Raw genomic sequence first — 6,447 nt, forward strand, 5'->3', positions numbered from 1 at the left:
ACAAAATGGCATGAGAGTTGAATATCTATGTAGGCCTCTCTACTTATGAAATTTATCTTCAAGTTGTACATTGCATGTTGATGTATCCACAACCTCCAAAGCTTGAAGAAGAAACTAACCTTAGTTGCCATCACCACACGATCCTTCAAGTTTAGATATAGTGATAAGAAAACATCAATGTAATTAGCCAGAATATGCAAATATCCCACAGCTCCTTGCATACTTCTCTCTTTCTTCTGTAATTGTCTCATACAACATTGCACTTGTCTGCTTGCAATCCTTTGGGCAACTGCCCAATTTTGATGATCATTTCTTTGTATATCTCCATCATGTAGCTTGTGTTCATCAATGAAAAATGAGTTATGGATCATTGCAATATGATTGAGTGTAATCCAAACTTTACCAATCGCAAGTTGTCGAGTAGGGCTATCAAGTGGACTAACAAGCTTTTTTCCACACCAATTAAAAAAGAGTTGGTCAGTATGCTCTCCAAGGTAAGGCATTGGTGATGTTCTCCTTTACTTCCACAAAATCCAATAAGAGTGTCATCCTTTGCATTCCACCTGCATAAATAAAAGTTTGCTTTAACTTTCAATATCTTACAAACTTCCTTTACATGATTGAAAGTAAAAAATGTTGCAAAATACAAGACATTAGATCTATTAAGCTCACCTTATGCAACATTTGATGGCTATCTTATCTTCAACAATGATAATCGGCACCATTGACGTTACTCCATGTTTACTTTTTGCATCCATGTATATCTTACCCACTGCCTCAAATATATACTCATGTTCTCCAAGCATGAAGTGAATTTCTTTCTTCCCTTGCCTTCTTGTAGTGCACATGGATGGCCCTCCAAGGTTAGTACTCATAAATTCATGCAAGCATGGCCCACCCCAAAGCTTAATGAGCTCAAACATGGCCTTTGTGGACTCACTGAATCATTGTGCTTGTTTTGTTCGTACTATATTCTTTGCTACATCTTGAAAAAAGTCCCACAAAGCTTGTTTACCTCCAAATTTACATTGTCGATGGGCCTCAACTATATTATTACAAAAGCGCCACACATCCTTCCTGTTAAAGCATTCAAAGTTTGCTTATTTGAAGGACCTAATCCTCACACAAAGCACGATAATTCTTGCTTCTAACTACCATATCTATCTCTTGGCTTCTTTCAAGTCTTTCTTGGACTTAACTGTCACATTTTTAAACTCTTCACTGCTAAGATAATCTAATCGCCTTCCTCCTCTATATTCCTAACCCCTCTCTTCTCAATAGCAATACTCTCTTTGTATACTGTCATGCAAAAATCATCATAAGTGGGAATTTTTTAATGATACAAGTAAAACTTTCAAGGGGATTTCCATCACATGAAATACGAAGGCAATTTATGTGCCCATAGCATCCATATATCTTAATTTCAAGAGATCTGTCATATAAGATAGCTTTTGTGAATGGCTCTAGATACCATTCCTTTCCTATTTTAAGGTCATGTAAAGTATATTTTATGTTGACGTCGCATGCTTTGTAAGGCACGATCCTTTGCCATAATCCCCAACTGACCAAATTTAAATCACAAGAAGAAGGCATATATGGGTCACCTGTACAAGTAGAAGGTCCTTATGAATGTGTTAGTATGGTACTTTCTTTGGTTGACTGAAGAAAAGAGCTCAGTGACTTTTGTTGTGGATCTGCATGAAAGAGCTTCTTTGGTCGCCCTCTAGCATTTGTCAAAACTACATGGTTGGTAGATGTTTTTTTGGATATAGCCATGATGTGAGACTTGGACTTGATATGCTCTGTGAGAATCGTATGCAAGTCTAATCTTAAAGGGCACAAATGCAACCATTTCTGATCATACTTGCATACATCTCTTACTCTCCCTTTATCTTTGTAGTCATTCAATGCTGCCTGAATAAGCTCAAAATTAGATCTTGTATGATTTCAAGTCAAGACTCTCACAAATTAATCTCCAAAATGGTTAGAAATTATCCCTAAGATACATATACAAAAGTGATTTTAAAACAAACCCAAACCTTACTAAAGTTCAACTCTTTCATAAACCAGTAATTGTCGTATATGAAAATAACATTTTACTGGAGGTTTCAATGGTTAAAAAGATGTCACTTGCCTTCATGAGTGCTATTAAAAATATCCATCTCCTCTACTACAGCTAAAACCGCAGCCATATTATCTTCATTGCTTTCTTCTACGTCTTTGGAGCTAGATGTCGCCCCCACATTCAACCTTTGATTTGTCAAATATCTTATTTGATGGGCTTGGCCTTCCAATATATGGGTTCTCATGAAATTAGAAAGACATGAGTAAGCAAATTACTTGCCAATGACTTTTGATCCATAAGGAGCTTCACATTCATGGCACCATACTCGAGCCAAGGGTGCACCATTAAGATCTTCTATGGCAAGCTCAAACCTATCATCTCTTGGTGGGTTCTACTCCCTCAACTTCTTGCGAGTCTTCTCACATTGGTTTAGCCACCTTTCAAGAGTAGACTTTGAAATCAATGTGCTCTTGAGCATGCTTTTAACATGCTTTAGGTTGAACCTGACTTGTGCAAACTATGATGACATTCATCGCTTGCATTGAAGTTAGTGTCCGCGAGAGTATCCTTCAAGCCTTCACATATGCGTTTTCTAGGCCTACCCTCATCCCGAACCTTATCTACCATGCTTGAATCTCTCTTTATACCAATAAACTTAACATTTTCTACATGGCAACGTTCTTCTTGTACTGGGTTTAGGGTGCAACCAATGTCATCATCTTCATCTTCAATTATGAATTTAAAGGGACCAGATATAAGCTCATCTTGTGTAATCTCTTGTCGTATAGCACTACGTGGAATCAACCATAACTTGAACATAACCCAAAAGTTTCTTCTCACTAGGCCATAATCAAAGACCTTCATGCGAGTTCTTGAAGCCATGAATGATCAACCTTATAACCAAATACAAAACAAAAAATAATTTAGTAACTTCTCATATGTAAAAAAAAACACTAATATTTAAAAAATAAAATAGAAGTGTTTCCATCGCATAACACAAGCATCAATTTCTACTCAGTGAAAAATAGACCCTACATTTTTAGCTTGCAACTATAAAAGCAATGCATCTAGTAAAGACTTAAATATTTATCTAATAAAGCCTATCCATAGAAAATAAAGTACATAGCATTAGAAATGATAACAAGATATACAATTCACCAATACATTTTATACACTTGATAACGTTGATGACTAAGCTTGCAAAACTAGGGTATATCTCACACGAGAATGTCTACTTGCACTAGTGGAGGTGACAAGTTATTGCATCATTTCAAAAATAGTAATTTGTCAGGGAAAGTTTAAGAGGTTTGGCATCATTTATAGTTGCTAGGTACACTTGGTTATTAGTTTTTTAATCATTAATTTATAATGTATTATTGTTTTCTAATCATAGTAATTTAAAATGCAATATGAATACGATGTGAAAATCATAGCTTTTTAAACCATTGAAGTAGTTCTCTTTCTTGCACGCTTGTGTACAATATATCTATTTGGCAACTTTAAAAAATCGCATGCATACAACACTCCATTTGTACAATCATATTTAGCAAAGAAAATAAGAGAGATTGAAACTTTGAACATACATTATATGGTTCGTTACTGTTTCATGCATGCTAGCTAGAGACTATTTATAGATATAAAATCTACACCATGATATTAAATATGAAACAATGTGGTTATTAAATTTCAAAAATTGAGAAAGTCAACCATGCAAATTGTTGACAAGACACATAAAGACACAAAATCTTAAGATAATTGCTCTTGAAGAAGTACATCCACATAACTAACTTAATCTTAAAGCACAAATTACAAGATGTATTCTATAGAGCATATAGTTTTACAAAAAAAATAAAACTTTTCTAGGCATCCTTAGTTTCACGAGTCATAGAGACTCAAAAAATTGATAGGTTGTTTTACAAAATACAAGGAGAGATTACAAGAGGTGGGATGTTCAAAAAGGGTGAACTAGAATAGGGTCAAGCTCTACAAGTAGTCTTTGTGCCTTTACAAGATTAGTGTTGCATTGTGCCCTCAAAAAGTCATTGAGATCTGCAAAGGACATTCGCATGGCCTTATCATCTAGCAACATGCGATCCCTTGCCTTGAACTGTATTAGGTGCATTATGAAATCATCTGGGGCATCTCTCGGCTCCCTACGCAACCATAGACATTGGCCTAGTTGCCAAAACTCAACAAGACAGATGACCAACCAACTATGTATACATGTGACTCCTTGTTGTAAGCAGACTTGCACGATGGATCATAGATCTCAGGAGCAATCCATGGTCTTCTTTTCCTTTCCAACACTCCTTTCCATCGGCACTCATCTACGATGTGCATGGGCTCATTTGGTCCCCCAGATGGGCAGTTGAGAGCTCATCTTTTCATATTAGAAATAAGCATGAGACCGTAGTCTATGATGCCCACCTTGGGGGTGTTATCTCTGGTGAAATCCAACACCATGTTCTTGGCATGTAAGACCGAATAGATGATACTAGCACTATGCACAGCCTTCATCCCTTCCACCAATTCATGAATAATGTTTGGCATATTATTGATGATGCCCACGATCCTAGCCCTCTCCTCTGCAGTAGTAGACACCCTATCAGGATCAGGTCTGAACCCCATTGATGGCTTGTGGAGGTGCTCGATGGTTTTTCTATATTTACATTCTTAAAAAGGGTCCCACATCAATATATAATCTATTATACCACCATTGAAAAAGAGAAAGACCGTAACCTAGGGGGGCTCATAAGTAAAGGCAATGTATCGTACAATGGATGCATTGACTGTTTACATCCCACGCCCCACTTGGAATTGCTACAACTTAACATTGTTGAAGCCCTTGTACATTTTGGCAAAATATGCTAAATCTAAAGGAAAATAAGTAATATTATCTATAATAACTTGGACACACTGTCCGAAGGAACCTTCACCAATGACTCTACCTAGCTTGATGGCGTCAAAGGGAATGCCAATCGTTGGTGCTCATTGGTGATTCCTCAATGTGCACAATATAGTTCTTGCCCCCGATGGATTATCTCTCTACCTTGTGGGACTAGAACTAGGACTTGCATTTATAGTGGTCTTTAGATGCTTTGGTAGAGAGGTTGCCCCGGACAAGTCCTTTGCTCGCTTTAAGCATGCCATCTCTTCTCTCCACTTCATGTTCCATAAGGCTTACCTCTCCTTCAATATAGACACTAGTGCTAACTCCTTAAGATCTTCAACCATCTTGGGTGCATTCCCAAGCAATGTATGACAAAGATGAAAGTTCTTCTTGGGATCACAAAATGCATATGACTAGGTGCGAAAGCCCTCACTGTTGCAACATGGTCCGCATGGATGTACATGCTAAATTGTAGAAGTTGAAAAATATAATTCCATTACTATTGAGGAGTGATATCTGCTCTTCTGTTTTGGATGATATAGCCTCTATTAAGAAAATGTGTAGTGCTTTGGCAACGTTCAAGGCCATCTTCACAAATTGTAAACTCTCTACAATAAAGAAAAGCAAGTGTATAAGCATAATGGCCAAGGCTTAAGCTACCAATTGTAAGCTAAGCTACATAACTTTAATATAAATATATGACATATAATCTTTGATTAAGAATACAATTGTATGATATCAATCTTAATTTATATTGGTGTTGAATATGAACTTCAATTGCATGATACCATCTAAATGTTGAAAAGGTAACAAAAATTACATCAAGTCATAACTAATAAAAAGCATACAAATGCAAGAACATGATATATTAAAAAAAACTACATATAGGTCAGGACATTTTTTGGTCGAATAGACAACCTAAATGCCCATCCCATTGAACAATAGCAAACAATTAGTGTGTCAGGACATTGTGCAGCCGAATACGCAATCAAATGCCCATCACTTATTTCGTGTGTAGCCCATCAGGACACTATTTAGCCTAATTCACGACCACGTGCCCATCTACACCCAGGGGGGAAGGGAGGGTATCACAACCAAAGTGACACCTCTATGTTGAGTTCACGATACAGTGCCAAGTCAATTGTGACATACTTATCAAAAGACACTCACTTGCCGAGTTCATGACTAAGTGCCTATTTGACAATAACCTTTTGGTCCTACAAACTCATCACAAGACAAACATATCATGACACACTCATCTCCTAAGATGCACTCATCCCCTAAGACCCTTATACATGGTGATAATTCTAATCATGTGTGTGTACCTGAGTTATGCATTCAAGGGGGCAAGGGAGCATTAAGTGTTAATCATAGAAGTACATATACATAAATACATACATACATCTATTAAGATATTAGTGCATAAGCAATTTTTCAAATTATACACATTACTTTGCACATTTGTTATAACATTCTTTTTCACAATCCTCTT

This window comes from Lygodium microphyllum, chromosome 30 (assembly GCF_053477565.2).
Source record: "Lygodium microphyllum isolate KBCC chromosome 30, Lygodium_microphyllum_v1.1.10, whole genome shotgun sequence".
NCBI classification, from domain to species: Eukaryota; Viridiplantae; Streptophyta; class Polypodiopsida; order Schizaeales; family Lygodiaceae; genus Lygodium; species Lygodium microphyllum.